Raw genomic sequence first — 12,566 nt, forward strand, 5'->3', positions numbered from 1 at the left:
AAGCTTTTTCGGGGAGTATATTTTTATTCTCTACTATGAGAGAATCAAGCGCAAGGAAAATTGAAGAGGAGCGGAAATGACACAACTTTTAACTGCTCAGTCACAATGGGGCTAGGAAAAAATGCAGAGGCTTGATTTTATCAATGAAGATCTTCGTAGGAAAAATCATTCAATTCAAACGTTCAAGGATGTTGAAACTGCAATGAATGAATATTACCTTGTTTACGGAAAGACACTTGACCAAGCTGGCACAAAGCCAACAATCTTTCAGTTTTATACAACGTCAGAGGGACAGAAATGCCGCGAGAAAACATTCATTGCGCTGGGCTTGACTGCCACTGCCATGAGCTGGCGACACGGCTCGGCTGATAAGCATTTAGACAAATGATACTAGAGGTGTATTAACAGCCATGACGTTGAACCAGTGTAGATTTACGGTTTTGGAGAAGCCCCAAATCTGTAATAGGCGTTGCGTTGGCTGTGGCATTCATTCTTACTCAATAAGGCAAGGTAACATTAACTTCACATGTTCTGTATTCGGAATTGGGGTTAAAGGTCATTATTGTTTATGCAAGGCCCACAGAGCTGACAAGATACAAAACTAGATTTTTTCCGCTAGGTAGAGGGATTACATCAATAAGAGGAATAGGTTGGGGAGAATCAGTGTTTAGAAAAAAACATTTAGAGATATGTTTTATTTTGTGTATACCAAAACCATACAATGACTTATGTCAGAGAGTTGAAAGTTTCGCAAAACAACGTGGTCTAAGTGGTTATTTTCGGATGAGAAAAACTGAATTGATTACCTTACTCGGTTTGAAATACAACAAGCCCCCGACTGTTAGAGAACTCACAGTTGGTAAATATCTATGAGGTTGGAAGATAGATATTAATTGCAACATGGATATTAATGATGTTAAACCCATCATATCGAGCAAAATTAATGAGAAGTCAGATGATTTAAATAGTAAAAAATACCAGCTAGCAGTTAAAATGTCATTAAGTAAAAATAACGCAGATGATAGCGTTGAATATACTGAACCGAATCTGATTCTATAAGTTCATCATTAGATGCATAAAATGATAATTTAATATTGTGGTTTGTGCAAATTCAATATTTTGTTTCTACTTACTATATGCATGTCCAGAGTATTATAAAAAAATTATTCACATGTACGTGTTGATGTTGCGCCTACAACAATCTCTCGTAAGGTTCAAATTCCCCCTCTGCGCATGCGCACATGAGCCTATTTACCCATAAGCCCTGTGTCTCTCCATTCCTCTCCCAAAGCAAGAAGGACAACTAGACTCGCTACAATATTTGCCATACCTTTATTGTGACCTACTGCCGCTTGCACACACCACCTCCTGCATGTCAGCAAGGTACCTAAAACACCGGGAATGGCACCGAAACGGACATCAAGGAGAACCAGGACAGCTGTTCCTGTCGAAAAATTTTCATCTGCAACAAGTGAAACTTCCGACAACAGTCGCCATGTTGGGTCACAGGTCAGAGCGAGTGCGACAGGCAGAGCCGTCCCTTACGAGACAACAGTTGACCTGAGACAGAGGCTGCGCTCCTTAGGTATCACAGTGCCAGCATCATTGGGAAGAAAGACGATCTTACAACTGTACAAGGAAAATTTTAATGAGAACCACACGGTCAGTGGAGGGGCCAGCGCTGTTCAACATGCCTCTCCCGTTTCCGCATTGTCGTCTGTAGACATGCTGTTCCTTCCTGTGATGCTACTCTCCAGTACAGTCATGTAAACAGCGGGAATTCTGACAGCTCTACTAGCTATCCCGGCAAAAGTGACAACAGCAGGCAACCAGTTATCGTCAGCAAATGTGGAATTGATGGGAGTCATGAGAGATATGATTACATCCCTTACACAGCGTCTATCCGCTAGAGCTCCCAGTGGAGAAAACATAGCCTTGCCTATATCACAGACCAGTCCAGCGCAATGTGTTTTGTCAGATTCTGTGCCCTATGTCAGCTCTGTTGATGAAAGTACAAGGCGTAAAATACACAAAGGTAATTTTAATATATCAATTTGGCCTCTCTCCTGTTACCATGTCAAGAATCAGGTGATAAATAGACTTGCTGAAGAGACAGGTTCATGCAAATACGTGTTAAAACTTGACCCACGTACCACCAGGAATTTGAACTTTGCTGAATTCAGCAGAGCTTTGAGAATATTCAAGGATATTTTCTGTGAGGCTTGGCCAAATAGGAGAGAGCAATTAGAGCAACATGAACGCACAGTGGCAGAACTCCACACTTTATATGGAGGACATGTACATTATGAATACCACAAGAGATTCGCGGCTCATGTGGCAGCTCTGGCTGAGAGAGGTACGCACATCACCTGGAGCGTTCTGGACACCAGAATTTATACCACTTGTACTTCTGGCCTTCGCTGTAGGTCATGTGACCTGTGCAGTAGCATCAGCTATGACTCAGCGACATGTCCATCCGTGTTGACGAACACCTGCGAACAAGTCAGCCCACGACATACCTTGGGGGAAAAAAGAATGTTACCTCCACAAGCACTGCAAACAGCTCCACCGATTCACATGGTCAACAAAAATTTTGGTACCAGGGACAGGAAGTTTGCAACAATTTCAATGATAGTGGCTGCATGTGTATTCGCTGCAACTTTCTACATGTGTGCTCCACTTATCACAATAAATTGGTTTGCAAAAAATCCAACACTGCTTCCAATAAGGGACATGGCATCAACAAGTGACAATTGGCTGAGGAATTGACACCACTAAATACCAACATCATAAAAGAGGAACTAAGGCGTCACCCTGATCAGACCTTTGTGAAATACTTGTGTGATGGACTGACTCACAGTTTTCACCCTCTGGTTGCAACAGTGCCCAATTTTACCTGGGAGTGCAAAAACAATCTGAGCACCCGGAAAGAACCCGATACCGTAACACACCTTGTCCGTCAAGAATTAGATCGGGGCTAGAATATTGGACCCTTTTCAGTCCCACCTTACCATGTGTTCCGGGTCAGCCCCCTTGGCATCGCAGAAGGGAAATACAGCCATAAAATACGACTGATTCGGGACCTTTCAGCCCCACATGACAACGACAACATTATTAGCATTAATGGTATGATAGACAAGGACATGTGCTCTTTAACCTACGTGACAATTATTTAATCGATGATGCCATACTGGAACTGAACCGAATAGGCATAGGCGCGAGTATGTGTAAGGTGGATATTAAAGACGCCTTCAAGCAAATTTCCATACACCCAGATTATTGGTCACTGTTCGGATTTTGATGTGACAATCAGCATTACGTTTTCAAGCGCCTAGCATTTGGATGTCGGTCTAGCCCTCGTATCTTTGATTGCATATCACAAGCCATTGTTTGGATCCTCACAAACAATTACAAGGTCCATTTCGTTTTACACTTGCTGGACGACTTCCTCACCATTGATGAACCCAACTACCAAGCTCCTATTACCAAGAACACCCTAACAGCCACTTTCAACAAGTTGCAAGTTCCTTTATCCCCACATAAAACTGCTCGTCCAGCCTGTGAGATGGAATATTTAGGTATCATTTTAGATTCCAATACCATGACTGCCTGACTACCCCTGGACAAGTTGGCTAGAATATCGGAGTTGGTGCAAGAGTTCAGTCACAAGAGAAAGTGTACCAACTACTGTCTCTGATAGGACATCTGTGCTATGCCTGCAAAGTGGTTGTGCCAGGAACATCCTTTGTGTCTTACCTCATTGATCTATCTAAATCCGTTAAAAAACTGCACAACAGAGTGAAAGTTTCTGCTGAATGTCGTTCTGATCTGCACATGTGGCATGTGTTTCTCCAGAAGTGGAATGGTGTTTCTTTCTTTCATGACTCTTCCAGGACATAGGCTTCTGACATGGAACTGTTTTCCGACGCATCTACCTTAGGTTTTGGAGGTTATTTTCAGGGTGCTTGGTTTTCGTCTCCTTGGCCACTATCTATGCAAGCCCATTGCCAAAACAACAGTCGATCCATGGCGCTACTTGAACTGTATCCCATTGTAGTAGCAGCCGTTTTATGGGGCAAGCATTGGTCAGGAAAAAGAATCTTGTTCTATTGTGACAATGAATCGACAGGTAACATAATCAACAAGGGTAGATCTAAATGCAAAAACATTATGCCTCTGATGCGTATGGTAACCTCACTAGTAGCCTTTGACAATTTCGTGATATGTGCCAAACATGTACCAGGCATGTCAAATCAAATTGCTGATTGTGTATCTCGGTTACAGATTGCCAGATTTCGGAAACTTGCTCCATAGGCAGCACTCCAAGCAACAACGTGTCCACAACACTCACAGTTGATATGGGTTTGGCAAGACATCTAAACACCCTATGGGATGCGGCAGTGGGGGCCAGAACCAAGACCACCTATGCTTCTGGCTTTCAGTCATATGTTGCCTTTCTCCTGAGATATATCCTGTACTCTACATGCTCAAGCCTTACATGGGCAGCACGGGGTCTGCCACCAGTAAATTCTGCACTTCTGCAACAATGTGTGGCCTTTTGTTTCGGTGAGGAAAAACAACAGTATGTCACTGTCCAATCGTATCTTGCAGGTATTTGGTTTACCTATCTGAAGGCAGGTGTGCATACAGTGTTCGATTTAGTGTCTACTGGTGGGCTAAATCAGCTACGAACCCTACTTCATGGATTCAAGAAGCTACAACAACGCTTACCCATAACCTACGATGTTCTGAAGAAGATTGTGTGTACACTACGAAAAGGGGTGCTCAGACCTCTCAATGATCTGGTAATGGAGGCCATGTGCACTACTGCCTTCTTTGGTTTTCTACGATGTGCTGAGTTCACATGTTCTTGTGACTTCGATGTAACAATTTAAGCTTATCTGATGTCACCATAGACCAAGTAGTATAGATGATGGGGGTTCTGGACCACTTCCACCAGAGCCAGATTTATATACCTATACTGCCACTACAGAGGGAATGTTTTATGTCAAAATGATGATATGATTCAACGATCACCATGAGATTGTATTAAAAGAAACATCAAAATTTTTACTAATGTAAGCATTCGTTTAAATGTGATTCAACAATAGTAAGCAATCTATTTTTAATCTCCAAGCAGTTCTTTGGTTTTGGCGCGGAATAATTGAAGCGCTTGTTGTCTCCCCTGTTCTATGAACTTTTTTTCTGGTCTTACGAGAAATTGATCGAATCACCTGCTTCATTACATTGTATTTAGTGAGTTCTGACAAAACTAAACGAAACTCCTCCTCGGATATCTTACAATCAGCCAGTGCTGTTGAAATATGATCCTCAATGCTGTTCAACTTTGCTTCGGTGAGTATCCGAATATTATCATGTTTTAATGCTTTCTTTTGCAACCTACGAGAAATAAATTTTATCGCTATTCCTGCCAGTCCTGAGACTCCGGCTATTTCCATGACAAGTACGATAGGCGCCGTGATTATAGTTGACACCGGCTACACTGAGTCCCATGCCAGCTGTTACAAGCTCCGTTGAGATCTAAATATCTCGAATATATCGGCGAGTAACAGCACATCGGTTTTTAAGTACAGATCGTGATCCTCGTCTGAATTCTTACAACCTAATTTATCCCACACTGTCAGAGCGTGTTCATAATCCGCATCGGTTATTTTAGATTCTGTTAAGTTACTATAGAATGATTCAAGGGGTGGTAATTTAGTTTCGTCGAATCTAGACCAATCATCTATGTATTTGTAAGGATATACACCTTTTCTCAACAACAAATGACGAGTTAACCGATTGGTATATTGATTTGTTATTACAAAGTCATGGGTATTGTTCGCATTAGCTAAATTGTCAAGGGAAGATAACAGAAACTGTACAGAGTCTATGAATCTAAGCTCATTACTTTGTTTTGTTCTGGCTTTCCCATCCTTATCCGTATAATGTATAGTTTTAGTCAACGAGAATGATATGTATTTTTCCATATTGTTAGGAATGCACGTTAAACCACCGTCGGTCTTTGAAATAGCTTGCATGATGAGATGAGAATCATATCCTCTAAGGTTATGAAACACAATGGGGATGGGTATTGTTTGAGAATTCATTTTTAGTTTCAAGTTACACTCGTTATGAGCGGCTCCCCGATAATTACCCGTGACGTGACAATGATCTCTTACGGAATCCCCAGTCAGGGGTTTATTTCAAATATGACAAATCGTTGACTTATTATAGGCCCTCCAATCACCCCTCGTCATGGGTTTCTTATGCGATAATTTTACCCTTATTATTCTCTCTTCTTTTTGTAGGTATTCTAGGAACTTTCCCACTGACTCGGGGCCTCTATAAATCACGGGTGGGTTTGTTTTCCCATCATACCTTACAACTACATATCCAAACCCATAAGGAATATGTTCTTGAATTTTGTACGTAAAACTACATACAGTTTTATGTTTGGTATTTGATTACAATAATGTTCAAATTTTAGTATGTTTTCTCCCTCTTTATGCATATCGATCCTGATAGCGGTCTGTCCAACACCTCTACAGTCTTCTTTATGCGTTTCTAATAGATCCTGTCCGCTGTACCCATGCAGGCTTCTTTCGCAGAAATATTTCTTTTCCTTATGGGTTGTTTGATCGTATAATAGTCTGCTTAAACTCTTTATCCATGTATAATGATATTTACCATCTTTTTCGATTAGAAATGAATTGATTCTGGGAATATGTTCTGGGGCAGAGCTTATCCTGTGTACAACAATTCCTTTAGAAGAATGTCCGAAAACGTTTATAGCTAAATTATTTTGCTTTTCCACCTTATCAATTTGTGATATTGGTGTAGGTTCGTCTATACCATCAAAGTTGAGTCCATCGTTTTGGAGATAGCTTGACGGTCTATCCGGATGATAGACAATCAGATCTTATCGTAATTCTTAACAGCCTGGGGTTGGTTGTACAAAACTCAAGAACATATTCCTTGTGGGTTTTGGATATATAGTTGTAAGGTATGATGGGAAAACAAACCCACCCGTGATTTATAGAGGCCCCGATGCAGCGGGAAAGTTCCTAGAATACCTACAAAAAGAAGAGAGAATAATAAGGGTAAAATTATCGCATAAGAAACCCATGACGAGGAGTGATTGAAGGGCCTATAATAAGTCAACGATTTGTCATATTTGTAATAAACCCCTGACTGGGGATTCTGTAAGACATCATTGTCACGTCACGGGTAATTATCGGGGAGCCGCTCTTAACGAGTGTAACTTGAAACTAAAAATGAATTCACAAACAATACCTATCCCCGTTGTGTTTCATAACCTTAGAGGATATGATTCTCATATGTACGACACAAGCGATTACCCAAAAGATAATCCACTGCACAGCGTGGTAAATAAAAAGGTGTTAGGTAAGATGAAGGATGAATGTGCTGGGACTCCTATAGCTGAGTATGTCGGATTAAGACCTAAGATGTATTCTAAGAAGTCCGATAATGGAGAGATAAGAAAAGCTAAGGGTGTTAAGAAGTATGTGGTAAAAAAGCATATCAAACACGGATAGTATAAAGAAGCATTATTCAAAGGTAGAACATTCAGACATGAGATGAACGCTTTCAGAAGTGTCAATCACAGGATATATGGATTAAGAATGAACAAGACATCATTATCCCCCTTAGATACAAAGAGATGGATTGATAAGGATGGTGTAACTACCTACGCTTATGGTTATGGTGGTAATAATAAAGAATAGGTTCTCCTTCTTTCATAACCAATCCACTAATGTTATATGTCTTAAGGGACCAAATCGGATCGGTTGCGCGACGTAGGCTTCCTACGAGTTCACCGGGCTTGTATAAATATCTTATGCTTACTCTGTCCGGAAGTTTTTGTTCTTTGCCTCTCCTTGGTGCTGAAGATTCGGAAGTCACAGATTTCATTTTAATCGCATCGGATGATTTCTTCCCGATTAATCTTGTTACTTCATTATTAGGCGCTGATACAACAGCTGATAATCATGTCACCCATTCGGTTTATCTTTATCGTTTAGATTTCATATCGATCCCATACTAATATTCAAACAAACGTTCCGCTAATGTCCGGTTAAATCTTTCAACGATAGCTTGACTACGGTGGGCCTCTTTTTCACCACGTCTGATTTCGACATCATGCTTTGTTAACAGTTTTGTTACTGATCCCATAAACTCGCGACCAGGATCTACTTGAAATAGCTGAGGCCATTTTAGTGGTCCGCGTTTATATATACATTAGCATTAGCTACTTCTGTTGAATCTTTCGAGGTTAATGGCTCAGCCTCTTTGTATCGACTAGCCACATCCACTACGGTTAAAGCGTATTTATACGTTTTGCGTCTTACCTTATCATGGGGAAGAAACAAGAGGTCAGCCTGATGAACTTCATTCGTTGTGAAAATATCAAACTTCTTTCTCTGTATAAAACGTGGTGCTGGTAAGTATATTTGCCACATTGCTTGTTTCCTTAACCAATCCTTTGCCACATCTTTAGATACCTTAGCCGCAGTGGCTAATTTTTGTATTGCTACTATACCTTTCCAATATCCTTGTGGGCTATAGTAAATTTTATTCATTATTAATTAATATTGATGTTTCTTTTAATACGATCTCATGGCGATCGTTGAATCGCATCATCATTTTGACATAAAAAATTCCCTCTGTAGTAGCAGTATAGGTATATTAATCTGGCTCTAGTGGAAGTGGTCCAGAACCCCAATCATCTGACCATAATACAGGGAAGTGTACTCTCGTGCTCAAAGCTTCAAAGACAGACATTTTTAGACAGGTTGTGGTCATTCCCTTGTTTGCCAACCACACTACCATTTGCCCTTTTGCCAATTTGAACCGCTTGAAACAAGTAAGATTATCACATGGTGCCAGGGACAGTGATCCTCTGTTTGTAGACTGTGTCGGAAAAGCTATTTCCCGTACCATGTTCTTGCAATGGCTTAATATGACCATGAAACATGCACACCTTGACGCATCAAAATACTCTGGACACTCTTTTCGCATAGGGGGAGCGACTTACGCCGTAACTGTTTGTATGGAAGATCACGTTATAAAAACACGGGGCAGATGGCAGTCAGACTGTTGTACTATATTCAGATCCCAGAGGAGGTTATTAAGAATGCTCAGTTGTCTTTAATTACTTGTCCATAAATACCTAGTTACAGTGACATCTCCAACCAGCTACATTGAATCGGTTGTGCTTGGTCTCTTCCTTTGTACTGTAATAGGCGCCCTCTAAAGCCTGTAAAAGGCGCCCAGTGACAGTAGACTTATAGAGATAATTGACAAAAGGTCAGATGTTATACTGCGGTGCTTTGCGTTGTGTTCTCTTCTCCCTGTGCAGTATTCTATTGTCTCTACGTTCTAGGAGGCTCCGGGACCGGGTTACCAATTCTAATTCTAAACAATACACAAAGAATGAATTTGGATTTATAGTTTATTTAACAGAAAAAAAAACCAGGGGCAAAATCCTTCTCTTATCTATAACCTACGTAATTTTCCCCCTTCCCTACCTACGTAAACCTAAACCTAAACCTATTCAACCTTATAACTTAAACTTGTACTCTTAACCACCCCTCTAACTAAACTCCCAAAAGTAAAACGTCCATAAAACAAACCTATTCAATACCTACTCTACTTTTCCCCCACCCATACATCTTAATCTAATACCTTAACGAAAGCCCTAAAATAATAATGAATGATCCTGGTTCAGGATGCGGGAGTCGTTTGTGCTTACCAGATACTGAAGAGTGACGACTGACGATTCCCTACCCAGGGTAGGCTTATAAAGCCAACACGCGGACCATGTGACCAGGAAAACGGACACAACCAATGAACACGCTCCTTACATCCTGGCTCTCCAAATCATGGCGTCCGCCTAGCCAAGCATGCAAGAAGCATGGCATCATCACGTCTTCCCAGCCACTACGCCCGCGTGGGCATAAGCTTCTACACAAGGACTACAAAGGTAGGTACTACGTCAGCCGTTCAACTCACCCTTAAACTAACACACCCACTACGTTCTTAAATACATATATTTACCCACAATAACCCCTGGTCGACCACATTCCCCCCCCCCCCCCCCCCATTAAGTTAAAAAGTTACCCTTTTTGCCCCCTTCAAAAATACAAAAACAAAACAAATCTAAATAAATCAACAAGTATAAATATATAGAAAAACCTGTAAAGAATATCAAAAAATAAATAACAGGATTAAGGCCCATACAATATGGTCAAAAATACGAAATACGACAATGCGAAATGTGGACTTCTCAATCACTGGAGAAGTTTGCCAGTGTTTCTTCTACTTCCTGAGCCTGATGGCTCAGACGTCGTTTGGGCTGCGAAGACCGTGATTGGGCAGCCTGATCCCGTTCAGCTCTTCTAGACCCTGAAACAGGGTCTCTCCGGGGAAGTTAACAGTTTCCTTGGTCGTGGAACCGATTTACAGCGTGCACACAAGTCACAAGATTTCAACCATCTTTTAATGTCCTTAGACATTCATGGCCATTAAAATCTGGTTTTGATACATGTCATAGTTTTATCTCGACCGAAGTGCCCAGCTGTACGTGAAGTATGCAAATATTCAAAAATTGATGTACATACATGCAGCTGTTGGTGCTACCAACTGTAAACGAGAGCCAAAAATATCAGATTCTACCTTGCGATACAACAGTCTATTCTCCAGCCTAAGATCTTGCCATTGTCCCCATAGCATCTTTGCATCTGAACTCCAATCTATGATTTCTGATTTCTCAGGTTGCCCACAATCAACTGACAACAACTTCAATACCAGACTTATGCCAATGTCAGCTAATTGCCAATCGAGCAACTCATCCTGAGTCCACACTGGTAACCAGTTAGCCACACCACCACGAGCTGCAGAGTCACTGAATAGTCTACCGCCTACTCCAGAACTATCAGAGCCGTCATCCGTAGAATTCCCATCTTCCTCTGAATCAGTAGGAATAACATTCCTCTCCTCTACTGCTACCGGACTGACTTGTTCAGGTGACTGAACACGGCTTCTGCAACTTGCAGATCATCAATAGGCTCTATGGATGCGACCAACTGACTATCATGCTGACTACAAAACAAATCCAGAGAATGACAATCAAGACATGTCTCAAAAGTACACCTTCGCTGTGACCTACGTGACATCGCATCCGCATTCTGATTCTTTCTACCAGGCCTATACTGTATCTCAAAATCATAGGTTTCTACAACACTAAGCCACCTTGCTAATATTCCTTCTGGATCTTTGAAGTTTTGCAGGCAAATCAAAGGAGCATGATCAGTGCGCAAAATTTTCTGCCATATAGAAAGTGTCTAAAGTGCTTAAGGAATGTTACCGCTACCAGAAGCTCACGTTTAGTTGTGCAATAGTTGCGTTGTGACTGTCCCAGAGTATGACTTGCATACGAAAGAACTTTTTCATCTCCTTCCTGCACCTGAGACAATACTGCACCTATACCGAACCCGCTAGCATCCGTATCAAGCACATAAAGTCCTTCGTCTTGAGGAAAAGCAAGTACTGGAGCAGTTAAGAGACATTAATTTAACTGATCAAACCCCTTCTCACAATCCTTAGTCCATTGAAATGGAATACACGTTCGAGTGAGCTGCACCATAGGAGAAGCGATATCCGAGAAGTTAGGTACAAACTGCCTATAGTAACCTACAAGACCTAAGAAACTGCGAATATCTGACCGGGTTTCTGGTCTAGGCCAACTTTTGACAGCTTCTACCTTTTCTGGACTACATCTAAGACCATTGGCTGAGACTATGTGTCCTAGAAAAGCAACTTCAGATTGAAAGAGCGTACACTTTTTAGGTTTGAATTTCAAATTAGCTTATCGAAACTGATTGAAAACTAACCTAAGATTGCTTAAAGCAGACTGAAAATCTGACCCAAAAATGATGACATCGTCCAGGTAACTCAGACAGCTTTTCCGCTTTAATTTTCCCAGTACCCTGTCCATCAATCTCTCGAAAGTAGCTGGAGCGTTAGTGAGCCCAAACGGCATGACATTGAACTGATGGAGTCCGACATGAGTAGCGAAAGTGGTTTTATGCTTATCTTTCGGATCCATTTTGACTTGCCAATATCCGCTAGCTAAGTCAGGGTACTAAACCAATGACAACCACCTAAAGTTTCAAGTGTTTCATCTATTCAGGGCAGAGGATAGGCATCTTGTAAAGTGACGTCATTCAATTTCCTAAAATCAATACAGAATCTGCAGGATCCATCTTTCTTGGTTACTAGACAAACAGGAGCAGACCAAGGACTACTACTAGGCTCTATAATGTTCTGCTGCAACATCTTGTCAATTGCCTCCTCTACTAACTGTTTCTTAGTTAAGGGAACCCTCCTAGCAGCTAATTTGATAGGGGTTGCTCCACCAATATTGATTGTATGCGTAATCTCATCTGTCTGACCTAACAAACCTTCTTCACTGACGAAAACATCCTGAAATTCTCCCACTAAATCAGAAACAGACTGTTTTTGGCTTTCTGAAAGATCAGTGG

General features: G+C 41.3%; 1 protein-coding gene and 1 pseudogene across 6 annotated transcripts in view; both read left to right on the plus strand.

Moving 5' to 3' along the window:
- The window catches only part of LOC139452295 (SH3 and PX domain-containing protein 2B-like), a 291,496-nt gene that overhangs the window by 54,471 nt on the left and 224,459 nt on the right, over nt 1-12,566 (plus strand). The window lies entirely within an intron of this gene.
- Nucleotides 1,402-4,952, plus strand: LOC139452296 (uncharacterized; annotated as a pseudogene).

The sequence above is a fragment of the Haliotis cracherodii genome, unplaced genomic scaffold, assembly GCF_022045235.1.
Source record: "Haliotis cracherodii isolate W230 unplaced genomic scaffold, xgHalCrac1.p SCAF_9, whole genome shotgun sequence".
In the NCBI taxonomy this organism is placed as follows: Eukaryota; Metazoa; Mollusca; class Gastropoda; order Lepetellida; family Haliotidae; genus Haliotis; species Haliotis cracherodii.